At 38.0% G+C, this 20485-nt stretch overlaps 1 long non-coding RNA gene across 8 annotated transcripts in view; it reads right to left on the bottom strand.

The window, feature by feature from the left end:
* Positions 1-20485, bottom strand: part of LOC127018083 (uncharacterized) — a 284395-nt gene that overhangs the window by 98137 nt on the left and 165773 nt on the right. For 4 of the 8 annotated variants that reach the window (XR_007766704.1, XR_007766705.1, XR_007766703.1 and 1 more), the window contains exons 4-5: positions 4963-5002; positions 4440-4584 (exon numbers count right to left, since the gene is read on the bottom strand). The exons of 3 other annotated variants lie outside the window; for them this stretch is intronic. This is a non-coding gene — a long non-coding RNA (uncharacterized LOC127018083). The remainder of the gene's footprint in view (positions 1-4439; positions 4585-4962; positions 5003-20485) is intronic. One more of the 8 variants, XR_007766706.1, reaches the window with a different exon arrangement.

The raw sequence follows: 20485 nt of genomic DNA, 5'->3' as shown, positions 1-20485 counted from the left end.
CTACTCAACATCATCTTTGCCTTAGTCTTCTCCAAAAAGGCCTCTGTACTTGGTCAAAGAGTTCAAAGAGAAGATGAACTATCAGTAGCATATGAGGATTAAGGTAGAAATTACTTGGGACAGATTGATCCTTCCAAGTCATTGGGATCCAACAAGCTGCATCTGAGGGTGTTGAGAAAACTGGGTGTGTCCTTGAAAGGCCATTCTGTCACCGTTAGAAATTCATGGAGACCAGGAGAGATACCCTACGACTGGAGAAAGCACCTTCAAAAAAAGTCAGAAGGTCAACGTGGGGAACTATAGGCCAGACAACCTAAGTCACTCGAAAAATCATGGAGTGAGTCCTCTTTGAACACATTTTTGGGCACATAAAGGAGAATAAGGTGATTGGGAACAGTCAGCCTAGACTTACTGAGGATAAATCATGCCTAGCCAACCTGATTACCTTCTATGATAAAATGACCACACGTGTGGATGAGGAAAGAGCAATAAGTATCATTGACTTTGACAAGGCTTTCAACACCATCTCCCACATTGTTCTTGTTAGGTCATTACAGTCTGGAAGGATGGATTGAAAAAAAAATGGCTGGATGATCAGGCTCAGAGGGTGATGGTAAATAGGTTGCACTCTATCTGGATGCCTGTGACAAGTGAAGCACAGCAGGGATCAATCCTGAGACCTGTCCTGTTTAACATCTTTATCAATGCCATGGAAGAGGTGACAAAATGCACGCTTTTCAAATTTGCAGATAACACCAAAATGAGGGCAACTGTCAATACACTTGAGGGCAGGAGTCTGTATAGGCTGGAGGAACAGGCTGACAAGACCTTTTTTCCTCCATGAGGAAAGCCCAGAAGTGCACCAGGTTGCCCAGAGAGGTTGTGCTATCTCCATCCTTAGAGGGTTCCAAGATGCGACTGAATAAAGCCTTGCACAACCTGGTTTGACCCCAGAGCAGACTGCTTTAAGCAGGAGGTTGGACTACAGCCCTCCTGAGGTCCCTCCCAACCTGAACTATGCTGTGATCCTATCTGGCCTGCAACCTCTCGGAAACTGAAATGGTAAGAGTATTTCATTAGGTGACTCACAGGTTATGAGAACAAAAACATATTCAGCTGCCTTCACACACAGAGGAGAGAAAACTTCAGGCTAGATTTTGAGCAGAGCTGGCCTAGCTACATTTCTGATAACGGTTCTACATCCCAAAGTTAAAGGTGCCCAAGACACTTCTACCTTCCTGCACTCCCGAAAAATGTTTTGGATTTGGTAGACAACTGCACCAGGCACTTGTTGTTTGCCCATGTCCACAGGTTTGTCTGCCACCCAGAAAAACTGTTCTCTGGAGAAGCCTTGAACAGGCACAATTTGCTTTAGGAAAAAAACAACAAAACCTCAAATCAAAACCATGCGGTATCAACAAGAAACTTAATGTTGACCACAACTCTAGATACAGTAACAATGAATTTCCCTGTACGTACATGTCAAAAGAGCATATACATACATATTATATGTATACACATATATATACGTATACATACTGATACATACATATTATACTGTAATAGAGCTTTACTCTAGAAAAAAAACCCTAAACAAAACACTAAATGAGAGCTACATGGAACTGGAAACTGTCATGTTTTTAAACTGGGATGGGTAAAGTATCTTTTTCCCCCCTGTACAAATGTCCTTTGTCTACCAGTTACTTAAATTTACATACATTCTAAAGTCTATTGAGTCATACAGCATAAATTCAGCATATAAAAAACAAATGCTTTTTTCTTCTCTTAGTCCACGGTAATATTCTCTTTTTACCTAATCCTCCTCTACTCTAATAGTCTTCTCTCTCCACTCTTTATCACCTGTTTTGCTCCCCCTTCCTCAAACTTTTTATTGTACACATAAGAAGAAACCTATTCCTGCCAAACTCTCTTTTCCATTCTTTTTTAATGGTACAATGTGCCAAGAGACTCTTAATGTCACACAGCTTTCACATGACTATAATGTTCTGAATCTGTCTCTCTCCGCATTGACATTTCCTGTGTGGCAAAATGTTATTTGAAAGTTTGGTCCAAGTCTCTCTGGATTTATCAGAGTTACATAAGACTGGAAAAAAACAAATACCTTATATGTGGTAGGGAAAAAAACCTCAAATGGTTTTTTTGGTGCTGAAAAGAATAGACTCTTGCCTTTTCATCTGACAAGTAAAAAGAGCTCTTAACATATCTTTGTTATTGCTTGTGGGAAAGGAGACAGTAAATTGACAGTCACATCTAACAAGTGTCATTGAAAATTTAAGTATATGGCAATCAAAATGATCTTAAAATAACTGAAGTCCTTCAATAATTTTCTGGCAAATTATGAAAGCGTGATATAAACTTCTATTTCTAATAATTAAACCTATTTTCTAGCACTTATGACCAGGGGAAAACTGTTACAAAAGGGAAAATAAGCATTTTTAGTAAAAACAGGCCAGCCAAGAAAAATAGTCTATGTTGATTTTTTTCCCTAAATTTAAATAGTAGTTTTAATAAAATCAGAAAAATGCCAAAAAGCAACTGCAGATTTATGGGCTGTGATATAACTACCCACAACAAATTAATTGGTCAACTTAAACTGTCTACCTAAAAATCATGCTTACTGATATTTGAAAAGAGAGTATCAAAATTAAAATTAAGCAATTTTAAAATGGAGAAAATGAGGACAACACAGAAATTTTATGCAAACTGTAGATAACCAATAATTCCAAATTTCTATCTCATTTCCAAAATCCAGCCAGAAATAAAGCCAGTGGTCTGAACAGTGCATGTTTAGTTGCAAGCTATTTGAATATTTAAAATATGTGACCATAACTGCAGTCTTCTGAGTCCACTACTATAATTTACTCCTTTATCGTCATCTGAAGGGCTCCCTACAGGGTTAGGAACGCAGTTTCTTGCTGAAGGGTGACCATGGCTTGAGGAATTCTGGCTCTCAGTACCAATGATAGCAACAGAGTGTCTTGCAGTGAGAGCTTTGTGTTCATGCGGATAGTTTTCGGTCCTAATCTGAATCTTTCTTCTGCCTTAGTGAAGATCAACCAACAAGTACTAATTACCAGTCACTTGTTCTTTATGTATTACACTCAGACCTGCCTACTCAGAGACTGAATAAAAGGACAGAAATTTACTACACCCAATGTTTAACAATGCCGCAAGCACTATTTTAGCAAGTCCTTAAAATATGGGAAAGATGTTTGAATTAGAATTTTGAAGTATTATTCATATATCTGAAGAGTAGCTTTTACTGATTTGATAATTTCTTTGAATTAGTGTTAACAACACAGCCAGTGATATAACATCAGGGATCTATTTGCCTTATAGGTCTCAAATCAGCAAAGTGTTTCAGAACATACTTAACTTTGAGTTTAAAAAAAAAAAAAAAATCTATTTAATTTACTACTGAATCAGGTGTTGCAAGTTTAAATGAAAACCTAGAAGTTTGACCTGAAAAATTTAATGTCAATTTTTGACTGATAACCTCTCAGCACCATCCCCGGATATTAAGCTTAATGTTAGAAATGTGCAGCATTAGCATCTCTGATTTTACTTTACAAAACAGCAAGTATCAGATTAGTCAAAAGAAAAATTAACAATGGATCAACTGGTTGTGTAGGTGTTCAACAGGTTTGGAAGCTAGTGATAAATGAGCAAGGCTGTTCTTTTTTCAAAAGTAAAACTCACCTGGACAGTACTGAGAAGGGGGCAGCCTATGCTATTATACAGGCAAAGCATTTGTTCTTTTTCACTGGGAATTCCTTTACTGGAATACTGCCTTAAAAAAATATGAATAAACTGAAGGCTGGGGGGGAGCTACAGGTTGTCTAGAAAAGGGTAAATGAAGAGAGACTAGAACTGGAACCATTTAGTTCCAAGAGGGATATGAAAGACAGTAAGATTTGGTTTGAAATATGACTTCTTTACAAAAAGCTCAGTTTTGAGCCTTATTGTATTTTAAAGTCTTTTATTTAGACATAAATATTTGAATAAAGAAAATTTAAAGTAGATATTCTGAAATTTCTAATTATATTAGAAACACTTTTTTATAATTTAGGTATGATCTGAAATGGAATGTGCTCTAAATATTATAATCTCAATTTAGTGTTATTTTTCCTGCACCCCGAGTGCCAGATTTTTTACCAACTACATGAATCATCTTTATTACTTTCCAAAAAACAAAAGGTCTATGTGCTGTTTGGAAGGAGAAGAAAATTATCTTTCTCTTGCCCTATAAAGTTCCAATTATTTTATAATGTAAGAAGAAATTAATCTCTTCCTCTCCCTTTTTCCTACGTAAAGTTCCTATTTTGACATCTTATGTATCTGTATTATCGAACCAATGTCAATAAAGAACAACTACATGAAGGAAAACTGAAACCTCTCTGAAGTTGAATGCAGCTTACCTGACAGGCAGAAAATGGGCAGAGACAACTGAATCTTGCAATTATTGAAGTCATCACCAGCAGTCAAAGACTGGATTGTCCAATAAAAAGGTCTGTAAACATATTGATTACATCTGCGACTGGAATATCTCCTTGGTGCAGTTCACTGTAAAAATGACATACCAAAAGGAACGCCTGGGCCTAAGGATCCATTGAACTGTTTAAGACTACGAAACTCCCTCCTTGCTCAGATCTGCAGTACTTCTACTTTTCAGGTTTCATCAAAATACTAGCAGCTAATGAACACATTTGTCTTTCCTCATTGATTCAGACATGCCTACTTACTTCTTACAAGTGAGTTATTTCATCAGTCCAAGAGAAATACTCTAATTCAGAGCCTTTTATAGACAAAAAAATTCTTCATGTCAAACCTTCAGGATAGAGTTCCAACTCTAAGACAATTTAGGAAAGCTAAAGCAACACTTATGCCTCACTGAGAGCAAGATGATATCATCAAAAGAAGGAAGGGACTGCCCCTACCTACCTGCTGTAAAAGATGGTATTATTCAAATCTCCATAAGCACCTAGTGAAATGGAAAACATCAGTACTTAGTGTTGAAAGACTCCACAGAAAAATCTTCTTACTTATTTAAAATATAATTAAGAATTTGGTCTTCAAGTTATGAGTTCGCAAGAATATTGAGAACATTAAGATCTCATCTCATAAATTCAGATTTCTGTACCAACAGCATTTAATCATTGGAAATAGACAAACGGGTAAATTTAACCTATTCTAAATATCACTGAGATGTCAATTCCTAATAACAATATTAGGGTTCATTAACGCAGGAGCTACCTATGCAAAGTAGGCTTAAGATTTTTAAGATTCTTCCTAAAAACAAGAAGTGAATTGAATTCTAGAATTCTTACCAGGCAGATTAACTGTTGATTCAGTGCCACCCGTGGCAGTCACAGCCTGGCTCTAGCCCATCATTCACAAGACAGCAAAGTTTAATTGCATCTGCAGTACCCAAAAATCTGCCCATGCTTTCCCGAATTGCCATTTAGCGGGACTATGCTGTTCTCTGAAGAGACCAGCATCCCCAGGTGACCGGGAGGGGTACTCTGAGATTTCACTGCTCTGGACTCAGGTTAGCTTTGCAGATATCCAGATGATTTAGGCATCCAGCAAGATGCCTAAGGCTGAACAGTGTAATACTTCACATTGCATTTAGTCTTTACATAAATGAACACTGAGATCATAACTGTCTTGCTGAGCATGGCATATGAAGCTACAAATACATAGTGTATCAGCATATACTTTTGAGTATCTGTGTACATCTCAGAAAAGGGGAAAGACACTTTAAGACTCTTATAAAAATGTTCCCTACTCATGGATGAGCATTAAAACAGATAGTAATTCCCTACCTTCATTTGTTCTATGCTATCCAGTATGTTTCCTATAAACTTCAGAATACTTTTCACCGATTTTGAATGTGCTGCATATTTTTACTTACAGAAATATTCCATCCATGAGTGAATGTCACATACTTTCAAGCATCATCCTTAAATTTTTACTTTGGAGTTGTAAGTTAGCATTGATCATAGTAAACCAATAAAAACTACAATTAGTCTTAATATTCTGCTGTGGGTGTTTTATTTTCTTGTATATTCTCTCTGCCCAGGCTTACACTGGATTGTTATATGTGACTTACCTTTGACAAGCTTTTCTGTGATCTACATCTACAGTGACAAAGACAGTTAACTTCGAAGTCATCCTCAAGCCCCAAAAGACCAATCATCCCCACTGCAAATCCTTTTGGAGAGCATTTTAAGGTAATTTTAAGCCTGGAAACTTGCTGAGCTTATGGATAGGAAACCATATTATTCTTCCCAACTTTCCTCCTCTTACCCCACACCCTCAGATTCTTTTTGCAATAGATCTGTGAGAAACAATCATAAACTTTCAATTTCTCTCTTTTACTTTTTTTCTACCAGCCATAAAAACAGACAATCCCAAAAGGACATTCAAGAAGTAAACAGCACAATCTGTACAAGAGCTCCCTTTCACAAGACGTTCTAAGGAAAACTTCAAATATAAGTTACATGTTATTATAAAATCAGGAAAGGATGGTTCACATGACTCAGCTCAGGCAACATCCAGTTTAACCATAAATGGAAATACAGATAGTCCATGGAAAGAGCAATTAACTCAATAAATAACATAAATGCTTCACTGTATCCTAATAAAGTCTTTTTTAACATTCTGATTGTTCTTTTCTAGTTCTTTCAATCTGAAAATCACATACACTAATCTGTTAAACTCTTTTCTTGCCTTTCAACAATTTCTTTTCTTAAGGTTCTATCAAACCAGATTACACAGTGGTATTTAGAAAATCATAATATGATTATTGTACCCTTGACTTTTATTCATATAGTTACTGCAACAATCCTCAGCTAGGCACATGTACATGCACAACCTTGATCTGTAACTATCGGTTAGTCTTGAAGGAGTCATTGAGACATAGACTTATAGATGAGCATGTCTCACATGTTTTTGTAAGTATTATGAAGAGGAGCTTTGAGGGATTTGGTTGGGGGGGGGGGCTTTGTTTTGTTTTTCTCCTTAGTAGTGGTTAACTAATTTCCTTACCAATTTTTATTCTGAATATTTTCTTTAGAATCTCCAGATAAATTGAATTCTGACGTTAGTAAGCAAGCTTATTTTCACTGAATTTGCATTAAGTTATACAATGCTATTTCCCTAAATATGATTACTAAATGTTGCCAATGATCTTACTAAATAACCTCAGTTCAACACAACCACTCTTGGACTTTCTAGAATTTTAAATTGCTGCTCTTGATTTTCATTGCTTGTAAAGAAACTTCCATGATACATGCCCTTTCAAGGTATTTAATCTAAACATGTTATAATTTTATAAGCCTTGGCACATCACTGTGATGTTCTTTAAACATTTAAACAAGTGATGAAATGTGTTTTTAATTTCCTTTTTATGGGATATACTACTAATAAAAACATTCTCTTTATTTCAAAATCAATTTCAATTGCAAATTTTGATGAACTCTCCTACATATGGAGAGCTTGCATTGGTGAGAGCCAGAATGCTACTCTGAACAAATTTAATAAATTATTACAGAGAATTATTGTAACATTGAATTTCTAAACCTAAAATGAATTTTTGTTTTAAAGTGTAATGAAATTTGAGATTTGTATTCTTCTGAACTATTCACTTGGTTAACAATTGAAAAGTAATTAAATCTAGTTGCCTTTATAAAAACAATTTTAATAATTGGCTTGTTTTTCCTTTGAGAATTTTAGTTATTCTTGGCACTAAACAATTTTGAAAACAAACTTTTCTGCCTTACTGTTCTAAATAAGCTGGTAGTGGGCAACTGAAAAACTCGGGGGGGGTGGGGGGGGGTGTGTTAGAAAGTGACCAAACCAACTATGTAGTGGATTAAATGCAACCAGTACACTCCACCAAAAGCAGAGACACTTCAGACTAAAGAGTGACTTTGGTTGATGCACTATTAAAAAAGAAACTTGCAGCTGTAAAACATTTATAGGCTTTCTTGAGAACATCTGAGCTGAAGAAAGGCCTTGTTCTCTCTACTATCAGGGACCCTGCTGCTTGGTACTGAGGAATCCACAGCATATCTAGTTGTCTCTCAGAAAATTCAAAAGTCCAGCTCAAGCAGAGAAGCTCCCAATGCTCCCTGCACATCCATAAGGGTTATGGCATAATGATGCTCTATTTTTGTTCAGGTATTTCATTTTTAGGCAAGTCATGAGCTTCTTAGGATAGTCAATACAGTTCACAAGAAAGTCATTCCCTTAGAGGTCAGGATAAATCCATACCAGAGATTTTAAAACCTTCTAAAAACCAACATTTAAAAAAGCACTGCCATTTTACATGTGGTTATCTTCTGAACAATGAAGAAGAAAAGCTATTCCCCTCTTTCCAGGCTGAATTGCTTCACTGGGTTACAGCCCGCAGTGACACAGCAATTAGCCTCTCAAATGAGACTCAACCATGTGCTGGTTAGTACTAACAGACTTCACACACACACGCACGCACGCACTTACTTTCTCTACTCCAAAATTATTAAAGTTTAGCTAGAAATAATAATTTTATCCCATTCAACATTCCATCAGGTGGTTTATACATAGCATTAATATAATGATCAGCCTTTGCTGATTATTGACGGTTGTCAACTGTGCACATTGAAATAACTCTGAATTATCGGGCAGCAGTACAATAAAGCTTCCGGCTTCCCCGGAAATGTTTCTGCCACAGGAATCTCAGGAAACCATCTGATGCTGCAGAAGAGCAAACAGGATCACATCTATGCACAGAATGACAGATACTCTGCTTCCTACTGTCCATCCCCTTCCCCAAATGCTGGTATGTCCAGACTGACGTAGGCATGAGTCTGTCAGAATATATCCTGGATCATTACATTGTACCAGATTTTGAAGATAAACCTCTTGGTAAATAGCATACATCATACCCAATCCTCCTGGCATTTTCTGTACTCTTCTAAGTATAACAAAATTTATGGGGGTAATAAAGCCAGCTCAGCGTAAATAGTACCGAAAGGCAAAAAATGATACTGCTACTGTTTTAATATAATTACTCTAATAACAACTTGGCAAAGACTTCCAATTTCATGCTTCCCAGATGGCATTTTCATAGCATCTCAGTAGCCAAAAAAACCACAGCTACAGTTTGCCCAGTGGCAGATGTCTGTTTCATACAATGACAGTACATGGCAGGAAACAACAGTTCCTGATCCAGAAAACTTCCAGGTGTATGTTTCAGTTGCCTGGGGTTTCACTATTTGCTATTGCATGGTTTTGATGCATTTCTGTGTTTGTGTTCATGACAGATCAGATGTCTGTGCTTATAGCATATCAGACTGCCTGATGCAGTCTTTCATGCCAGCTGGAGGGTCATTTTTCCTCAGCCCTTCTCAAGTGTCTTTTTGGGGACAGTTTATTATCCATTTCAATCTCATTTAACCATTTACCTCATCACTTCTTTTAACAAGTTACATTTAACTAAGCACAATTAAAAACAGCTAGGAAAGCACTGTCAGTTACACGGCTAAATCTCCAGGCAACATTCCCAGTGAAGTCCACGGGACTTGGGCCATACTATGACCATTACAATACCATTCTCATTAGCACCCTGCACTGTAGCACCAGGTGCTATGCAAACAAAGACTAAAACTCTCTTTAAAAACCCAATCTTTGCTCTAGAAATGGTATGAGACAACAGATAGAAAAAGACCAACAGGGAAGTACAATGCAACACTGTACTGATGCTCAGCACTGCAGACAACACTCCCAGAGCTTCAGCAGCGTCATCACGGTCAAGTTTTATGGCCGTCATCAAGGAGAGAAGCATAAAGAAGAGCTCCTCCTGAGAGCGAGGAATAGCAGGGCAGAAGGGACAAAGGTGCATCTTCAAAGAAGAACATGTAGGTGAGGGCCTGGCATGAAAGGTTTATCCCACTTATGAATCATCATTTTGTATGTGAGAGAATGGTAACATTTTAACAAGACAAAAGATATAACTCAAACTGACACAATAAAAACACCAAGAGAAGTAGTTTGACCAAAGCACTGAGACAGAAAAAATGAGCTAAGCAGCAGTAACCTACAGAGGCACTAGAGGGATGAGCCCAAATTTGTTAAAAACTTACAGAGATAGTCTAAGGAAATTCTTTCCCTTACAGTAATAGGAATTCAGTTGTGAAAACTGTGTCTATATACACTGCACAGCTACCATTTCTACTTGCCAAGACTGTGCTTTGGTTCAAAGACATAAAAAGAACGACATAAACAGATGACACTTTTGTTTCCTTCCCATGATAGAATCAAACTCGCAGGTTCAGTACGTCTCAACTGCAGCCATGTTCTTCACTATTCCTCTTCAAGGAGAAATCAAACAATATAAGAGGTACCCATGCACCCCAAAGCACAAAAAGGTCACTGCCTGTTTTAAGTAATAGGGGAAGTCAGGCTTGCACCACTATTATGCAAGAAAAAGAAAGCTTCATACTGAGAAAGGAAAATTAATACCTTTTCTCCCTAAACTCAATTTGCAGCTTTAATAGGCACAGGGAAGTACAGCACAAAACCGTCTTACTTGGCTCTGCTGTTACTGCATTGAACCTTTCTTTCCACTACGTAAAAAAGCCGCAGAATCAGAGACACACTGACACTCGTGCTCCAAAAAGGAAACCTGCCTCTCCCCACCATGCGGATTTCAAAACGAGACTGCATGTTATCAGGGATACTCTTGGTGAAGCAGATAAGGTTTTGCTTGCGCAAATCAAATTTAATATATCTTCAGAGCCCTCTAACTAACTATAATTCCTAAAACTCCATTTCTTTTGAAAAGAACAGGCACAGGTGCCTCAGGCTGCCACTTCCTTAAACTCACACTGCTACCTAGCACCCCGCAGCACTCACCTGGGGTAGCACAAGGAGACAAAGGACTAATCCCAAGAACCCAAAGCAGACTGATTTCATCTTTAGTTCATTTCTAACGATGAGCACGTTTTGCAAGTGCTCTGGGCACACAGATGTGACACACTCCTCCTGCTGATCATTTCAGACAACAAAAGAAGTTGGCCATGAAAGTCTGGAGACATTTTTCATTCATCCAATCACTCTTGCACTACTACTCCCTTCTTCCCACTTCTGACACTTCAGTCATTTTCTATATGGAATATACTCCCATCTTTGATCAAGCTTGCTACCTCCATCCATACCACTTCTAGTTTTACTACATCTTTCTGACATAGTTTCACCAGAACTGTGCATGTTAGTCAATGTATGTGTATCATGGGTAAACATAGCAACACAATGGCATTTTTTCGTTCTGTTTTCTATTCCCACCATAATAATCTTTAATATTCCTATTTATTGTGATTATTACTGAGCACAACTCTGGCATTTTCTCTGAACTATCAATTACAAACTGATTTGTTAGTGCTTATGTTCAAATCAGAAACAAGCACTACTAAGGTATTATTCTTTCTCATGTGTATTATTTTGCATTATATTTACATTCAATTTCATTTGACATTTTATCACCTAGTCACTCAGTATCATGAGATATTTCATCTCATGTTCACATTCAGGTCCTCCTCGTTATTATCTTGAATAAGATCTCATAAGCAAACTTTGTCATCACACTGTTTATCTCCTGACTATTTCTTTTGATCCTTGACTGGTTATTTATTCCTTCAACAAATACACAGTGGCTAAGTTTCTTTAAAAATACTGGCAAGGGACCTTGACAAACACCTTTTTGAAAGTCAAAATTGAATATGTATCAGCAAACTTTATCTTATCCACCTGCTTAGCTACTCCTTCAGAGAACTGCAATGGATTTGTGGGGCTTGACCTTCGTTCGGAACTGTGCTGACTTCTTCCCAAAATACCATATTCATCTGTGTGTCCGTTAATTCTATTTCTCATTATGGTTTCTATATTCCGCCGCCCCCCCAACAGACATTAGGCCTCATGCCATTAGTGCTCTGGCTTTCCTCTGTAATCCTTTTAAAAATGTGATTGAACACACAACCCTTCTCATTGTCAGGTACAAAGGCAGCAATTTCACTGGAAAAATCCTTCAGAAATTTTGGGTGATAACATCTGCTCCTGGTAATTTCTTATCATATACTCCAGCACTTGTTTGGCAATCTCATGGACCAGAATTTCTCTTTGAGGACTATCAACTCACATGATCCCTTTTAAATACACCTCCAGCACCAGTGTCTCCCCGATCTTCTCCATAGAGATGATGTGTAAAAAAAATTTTTCTCCCATGCATTTACATTAGGCTTCATATTCCTGTTGTGTTTTTAAAAATCACATTTTTTTTTTATACCATTTTGAAGTTTTTTGGGTTTTTGGCCTGCTACATTGTACTTACATTTCATAGAAGTGAAGAAAACTCTAGGCAGGAAAGGACTACTACAGATCATCTAGTTCAACCTTCTCTCCAAAGCAAGACCTAACTTAGGTTAGTTTATCATTCCTTTCTGGTTTTCTCTCTTCTGGTACTTCAATTTTTTAAAGGTTATTGCCTTATTTCTAACATCCTCACTTACCCTGTCACTTGGCTAGGCTGAACTTTCCTTGGATTTTCCTAAAGTCTTTTTCGACTGGTGACAGATATTTGCTCTGAGCCACCCATGTGATGACTACAAGAGACAACATACATGATATATCAGCTCATTTTGACAGCATCATGTCATGGAGATTGTCTGTCTCAATCCACTGCGGTCATTCCTGTGATTTTCTTGGTGGAACACCACGTGCTACGCATCTCTGATCTCTCCTTTTTGGAAAATGGTAGTATCATTATTCTTCATTACTGTGTGTTCATCTGGTAAGTCAACCTTGCAAACCTGCAGGGCCGTCTGTGGGGACTTGATTATTGAGTTTTGCAGCAACAGACTGCCACTACAGGTGGACAATACAGTTCCTGTGACCTCAAGTCTCATATGCAATATTTTGTTTTGTACAGCCTTTTTACTTCTGTGCAACTCTGGCATAAATTTCTAGCACTATAGGTATTCCAGTCCTCAGTTTTCTGCTAAATGAAATATTATCTGATGACAGCCTGCATTTCACTGCTACTATCCTGTAATTAAGAAAGCTAAACATAGATCAGATACTGTTTCTCAAGGTTTTTTGTTCATTAGATGCTTTATTATTCTGACCTCGTTTTCCATTAGCATATTGAACAGAGTAATGGATACGTATTGCCACCTATTTAAAGCCAAACTACATCGCAATCTGCTTTAACTCAAGTTCATAACTAAGTAATTTCTTTTGGATTTATAATCAATTTTCAAGTCAATTTGTTATTGAAAAAGTAACTCTTTTCTTGGAGGATGGCTGTATTTTCTGGTCAGCTTAGCATTTGTCCTGCGTTTCAAGCAATGGTGTCCTCAATAGACAGAGAAATAGAATAAATCCTTGAAACTAGTACAAGAAAAACTTCTAGTAGTTCAGGATATTGATGCTTAGTTTTTATTAGAAGCTGTAACCTTTTAAGTCAGTTTATATCATACCTGTGAGGGGGTTGTGGCAATGCCCCTATGAAGGCCTATATAAACATTTCAGTTTCATGATAATTGCCTTGGTGGCGTAAGGACTTAAACCATATATTAACCATACCTTTTTGCCAACTTTTTTTTTTAAAAATAATACCATCCTATATACATTGCACAACTTTTGTAAGTGGGTAGCTGGTTTGTGATACATATTTCCTTATGCTATAGCATTATGAAGAATTCATACACTTCCTTTTCATGTAGACTCATCATTACAGGGTTTTACAACAGCTCCCAATGGAGTCAATAGAAAAATTCTTAGCAGCTCTAGAGGCAGTTAGATAATAAAGTTGTCCCTGATGCAAGCAATGATGTTCATCTTTAAATGGTTTGAGCTGGTGATTAAGTAACAGCTGCAAACAAAATTTTTCATTTCACTACTGTGACCAATGTTTATGCAAAAATTTCACAGTATTATATGATTTCCCTCTCTTTTATATATTTCAATACATTTCATACCATCAAGGAAGCCTTTCAAGGTAACTGTCATTACAGCTGCTGAATAGTTTGCAGCTAACATCGTGGATGACTTTCTGTGTTGCACTTCAAAAACGCACAACGTAAAACTTCATACCCTCAAGCAGTTAAGGAGCTATGCAAATAACTGCAGCTCTGTGCCACCCCCGATACGGCCAGTTATGAAAACTGCAACAAGCCAGGTGCAATACGATGAGTGTACGGCAACTCCCCACCCATCCTGTCCAGCTTCAGGAGAGCTCTGCCCTAGGCACCCACATCACCCTGCCTGGGGGACACACAAAGTCTCCTAGGAAACAGTCTGTGATTGCCTACAATGGCACCAACATGCAGGAAAGCCTCCTCAGGAAGATTACGGAGTCCTTTTTGAGCCTCCACACGGAGCTCCAAGCATTTTAAATAACACAGTGAGGCTGGTGTGGGCGCAAAGACTAGATCTGAATGAAATTAGTTTGTTTTTTTTTTTAAATTCGTCTCCAAATACTACATTGTTTGCTAATTCAGGTGGTATTTCAGTCCCCCAAAAAAGGAGGAGAGAAATATGAAATAGTGAACATATTTTGATTATTCAAAACCCAAATATTTCTTTCAGAAGTGCTAACTTGTTTTGTTGAGAGAAAACAAACAGAGTTTGAAAAAGCAAAATTATTACAAAATTGACATCAAATTAACATTCCTCTCTTCTCCTACTCCAGCAATACAACTCTCATGTTATGTTGGCTTCATCTCAATTACCCCTCTTTTCTTCTCACTCTCAACACCCCTTCCCCCGCCCCAGCTTTTAGGTTTTCCAATGAGACAAAATACTCATTATTCAGCCAGCTTAAGAGAGAGAATCCCACCCAAGTCACTGCCTTTCCATTCAATCTTTTTAAATCAATTATAAAGAAATTACAGAGTACAACCAGCATGCCAAATACAATCTAATTTCCTTTGAGAATTTTACTCTAAGGAGGACTATGAATCACCTCAAAGTTCACAAACTGTGTTTTGTTTCATTCAACCAAACAGCAAACTGGTTTATTACATATATAATTTCCTTTTATAGACATGCTTTTTTTGCCTCTTAGAGACGTATTTCTGTTGGTAACGTTTCTTGGTGAAGAAAGGAAGTTTCTGTAATTAAGGCTGTATTCATGGGTGTTGGGGGGGGGGGGGGGAGCGTGCGCGCGCCAAACCACAAACCCAAACCAACAAAACCAAAAAATCCCACCCCAACCTCATGAAAACCTTTATTGTGATACTGCATTTGCCAAGAAAACTCCTCATACAGACTCTATGGCCTTCAGTGGTGTAAGTGGATGTAGTTCCAGGGTTGTGTCCTGCACCCCTGTAGTAACTAGAAGATATGTACCTGTCCTCCTTTGGCATCTTCCATGGTGTTGATTTTCGCTAGTGGTTACAGTACCCCCACTATGTTTGTTCAGTATGCCTCACACCTCTCTGTGGTTACAACTCCTTAGCTCAGCAGGCTACAATTCACAATATACTGTAACTTTCATCTTACTACGACACTGAGTCCCATTTTAGACCTGATAGCACTCTCTCAGCCTTCCTTTCCTCCCACATACTCAGCAGGTTCCTGTCGAGCAGGTGCTCTGAGCTTCTCGGTTAAGCCCTACCTGTACAGCACAGCAGGCATGCAGCAATGGGGTAGCAAAAGAAATTCTCTGCTAAAGCTTCTTTTAGTATCAAAGCTCTAAAATCCCACATCTATCACAAGGAAGGTAACATGCAGGTCTGATGAGTCCAATCTCAAACTTGAGATCTGGCATCGGGTCAGTATGGCTTTCCCTGGCTCTGCCCCCTCTCCAGCACACAGCAGTACCAGTCCGCCTCCTGGGATGGCCTCCCTGCATAGCAGAGACTAGACTCTGTTTGCTCAGGGATTCCCACAAAGCAGAGCTGACCTCTCCCTAAGAGCCAGGTCCTTCAGATAGGCCAGAAACCACAAAACAACCAAGCAAGCAATCTTGAGATCCTCAGACAAGCATTTAAAAAGATGACAAGCTAGCCACACGGAGATCAACTGTGGCATGAGGGTCACGCTCCAAAGAGATTACAGGCAGAATGGGGCTCACACACAAATATAAATATACATGCACATATACACAGGCACACACACACATATACATATATAAATTTTTTTAAAAGTGTTTGCAAAACAATATGGTAAAGACATTCTCCCCCGTGCAAAAGCCCCTTCTCCCACCCATAAACATCAGAGGGGGTCCTGTGCCAGGAGGAACAGTATGACAGAAGCTGTTTCATCAAAGCTACAGGCTTTAGGGTTTTTTTGTTTTGCTGGTTTTAGTCTCACAGTAAGCACTGAAATCCACTGAAAATTTCAATGCAAATGGAAAAAACATTTCCTATATGAGCATAAATCTTACAACCTTCAAAACTCCTCTTAAAAAAAAAAGGAAAAGTACAGCTACGCAGCTCTTGCAGCCTCTCAGCTCTTGGAGCTGTGGCCCACAGTCCAAAGCACTGATGCAGGCAGGGCCAGGATTAGCCCAGGGCTCCCAGCCTCCCCCAGCCAGGCAATCCACACTCACTTGCTGGTTTGTCTCACAAAACAAAGGTTTTCTTGAAGGTCACTAGTGAAAAGCATTCCACCTTTGCGGGTCTGTGTTAATGATTAGTTTTCCCAACTCAATTGTTAAACTGCTCCACAACCCAAATAGTATTTCATCTTGACTGGAAAAATATTTCTTTATAATTTTCTCAGCAAACCATAAGGACTGAGAATATATTTCCATTTAAAATACATAATTTGATCTGGAACAAGTTGTTTCACTTAATTTGAAAATTACTAAGCCTTTTAAACAGCTTTGAATAGATTTTCGTAATATTCAAAATGAACACTTTAAAACGGGAAAACATTTCTTTAGCAAACTCTCCCACAAAGTAAACAGCAAATGTATATTTTGAAGTGCCCAATTATGCATTTTAGTCTCATAATTGAACATAGAAAAATCCCCTGCACATCTAAGAAGAAAAGATTCTCAAACATTTCCTAGTATACGTCCTTCCTTTGTTATTAGATCAACATGAAAGACACAGGGTTTATTCAGAAGTTAGGAAGATGTGGGGGCTTTTAAGGACACAGTGGGAAGACAGTGGGAGTTGGGAATATGATTTCCTGTACAGGGTCTAAACCAGTGGTCTCCAAAGTGAGGTGTGCACACCCCAAAGGATGGGCAAGGTGATCCACTGGGGTATGGGAAGATTTTTTTTTGTACCATTAATAAAATAAGAAATAATTGTTAAAACAGTGTTTATTTCAGCGTTATTTCACCCTTTTTCCATTTCTATTTTTGCATCTGTTTTATAATATACATAATACATTAGTACATTAGTACTAAAAAAAAATATAAATTGACAGTGTGTGCTCAAACTTTTTTTAACTAATAGGGATGCGCAATCAAAAAAGTTTTGAGACCACTGATCTAAATATGAAGTTAAATCAATAAATCTGATCTCATTATAATGATTGCCTTCAGCATTACACAACTCTCCTGGAAAATAACAAACAAGTAAAGACCTGGAGGTCACTGAATATGAAAACAGAAGAACTATTAGCTGTTTGGCGTGCTCTTGTATATATGTACAGCAGAATAATTCTGCCACAAAGGGGAGATTGTATCTACATTAGGAAATACACGATCACCCACGTGCTAGCACTAGACCCTGTAGGAAACACCCTTTGCAAAATGTAGGAAATTGCATTCTTTTTTCCCTTGCAGGCATATTTTGCTGAGCAACAACTTGATGTGCTGTAATTTGACTTCTCTAAATGTCAAGAATGGTAACTTCTTTTTTCCCCACTAGCTACCTTAATAAATTGCTCCTAGATTTACTGAAGGTCTGAACTGAATGAGCAGGGCTAAAGAATAACACTTACATCATCTGTACCTCAGAGTACCAATGTAAATCCACCGATGACCGCCTTGCTCTATAACTTCTGTAATCGATTTATATTCCATTTTTACTCAGCTTTTTATGAAGACAAAAGAAATTCTATGCTTTAAAGTAAATTTGCTTGAGTAAGACCTATGATTCTGACTTTCTATTAATACAATAAACTTTAATATTCACTGGCTCCATAATCATTCTTTCAGTAAGCTTGGAAGGTCAGTAGTGAGAACACAGGCTTTTCTTCCTGGGAACAGTAGTATGGCCAGTGAGGAACAAAGGTAAAACAGAATTTCAGCATTTCTAATGGGGGTAATACAAATTTCAGTTTCTTCTCAAATACATCAGTCACGTATGGCCACTTTCAGTTACATTACCGAGTGCAGCAGCTTAGCTATTTGTCATAGTACCTTAATGTCATCTTTTAAATAAGGCAAAACATTTAATTGTTATCCTTGAAAGCACCCATAAGGAAGCTTTGATAGCTCATACTGTACTGTCAACTAGAGACCATCTTGTGGAATCATTTTTGAAGCTTAACTTCCCAGTGCTGTGGAGGATAAGGAGATGATAAAAATAGATTATAAAACAGAGCCCTTCTCCTATTGCCTTCTGTTTGTTTTGAACAGACATATTTTATGTACACTGTCATTACACTCGTTTTCTAAAGGGCAATTGTAAAAATCCTTTTAAAGAAAATCAATTTCTTGGACTCCTGTATGACTGCTGCTGACATCTGATGTGATTGGACTTTCTGTGTGTCACAAGATATAATTTCTTCCACTAGGCCCTTCAATAAATTTCTTGGGGATGCCTTCAAGGTCTAATTCATAACATTTATACCTTGATCATTAGCTCCTGTTTCTATAAAAAAGCCTACTAGGAAGCATTATGTATTTGTAATCATTCAGTGCCCCATGCAGAAATTCAGTTGAGTAATCTGAATAGATTGCTTGAGTGCATACCTCTGATTTATGTTTTCATTATATAGAAATCAGCTTTTAAATTAATAAAAAAGCCTCCACCCACGCATCCCAAATCTGCTGAAGTGTGTACAAACCTACCACATGGCACTTTTGTCTGAAATCACGAGGTACTGATTGACCTGATGGGACATTCTAGACTAATGGGCTATTACAGTAATCAATAACTTCAGCAATTATTGAGCTGCTGTATCCATTCTATATATAGGAGGGATATAAACCCATAGAAACATGTTTTTGTCAAGTAATCCCTAAATACCTGAACCTACCTCTACCCTTGTACAGAAACATTATGAACTGCTTTTAATATGATGCACCTGGTTGCACATATACAGCTGGTGCAAAATTAATGCTGTTCATCCCTGCAGAGTAACCAGTATCTCAGGTTTTTAGCTAGGTCCATTTCTGTGTAACTTGGTCACTGGCTGGGGCACTGCAGAGCCACTCTGTGACAGCAGAGCACAGGAATTTCAGACCTCCTCAGCCGACACACAACACTTGCAGACAAAGCCCCCACAATCAGGGAAACGTAAGGGCAGCAGTTGCTGCCAGACCCTCCCTAAGAAGGAAAGGTAAGAAGGCAAAACAATCCTTTCACCACTCAAAGTCTGGCCGATAAGAATAAAGTCCTCCTTTATTTCTCATCCAGCAAGCTGAGTGCTAGAGCATAACCTGCTTTAGACTAAGTGCCTAGAGATTGCACAGCAACATAAGGGTTTATAGATAATTTCCATTCAGGCAAATTCTGTTTTCCAGATCATTTTTAATTTGAACATGGTATTAGCAGGCAGACACACAGCTTTTTCTTAGCACTACTGACCTAACAAGGTCTTCACAAACAGAAAAATTATGGCCTCATGTCACATCCAGGTGGCAGTTATATGCCTGAGTATGACCTAAAGAACGATGACCCTGAAAAACCGATTGCTCAAGATCCCCTAGGAACTGGTAGGGGGTAGAAAGAATATTGCAGCATCTCTGACACAGTCTAGGTTCAAGTAAAACTGTTTGGTCCTTAGAGCTGTAGTGTTTGTGTGTTAGCTCTTGATCGCAAAACATTGTTTTCCTTCTCTCCTCTGGTGGTATGTAAATTACATGCAAGAATAACATTCTGCATTAAGCTCCTGTGACTGACTCTTACAAGGCCACTTTATTTATAAAAAAGGGTGGTCCCCAATGCCCACACCTTTCTTTGTCAAGAATTTATGAACTACTTTTAAGCACCATTGACAGCCTGATACATGGGTCACTTGCAAATCAGTTTTTCTTGCTGAATTATTACACTATTAACTCTACAGCTTTCTCAGCTTTACAAAGTGCACTTCTGCAGTGTGTGTGAAGGATGAATAGCCTCAATAAATTCTATTATACAAAGGAACAATGAGGATAGCATATTGCTGACTTTAGGATAATGAAAGCAACACTGGATTTCAGATTGTTTTGATGTGATTAGCATTGTGTTCTCATTTCTCTAGGTGAATGATTTTTAAGGCTTTCATTTTCTAGAAGCACGTATGAGAAGTGGAT

Source organism: Gymnogyps californianus, chromosome 6, assembly GCF_018139145.2.
Source record: "Gymnogyps californianus isolate 813 chromosome 6, ASM1813914v2, whole genome shotgun sequence".
In the NCBI taxonomy this organism is placed as follows: domain Eukaryota; kingdom Metazoa; phylum Chordata; class Aves; order Accipitriformes; family Cathartidae; genus Gymnogyps; species Gymnogyps californianus.
Note: the sequence above shows the minus strand (reverse complement) of the source record. Positions and strands in the feature narration are given on the sequence as shown.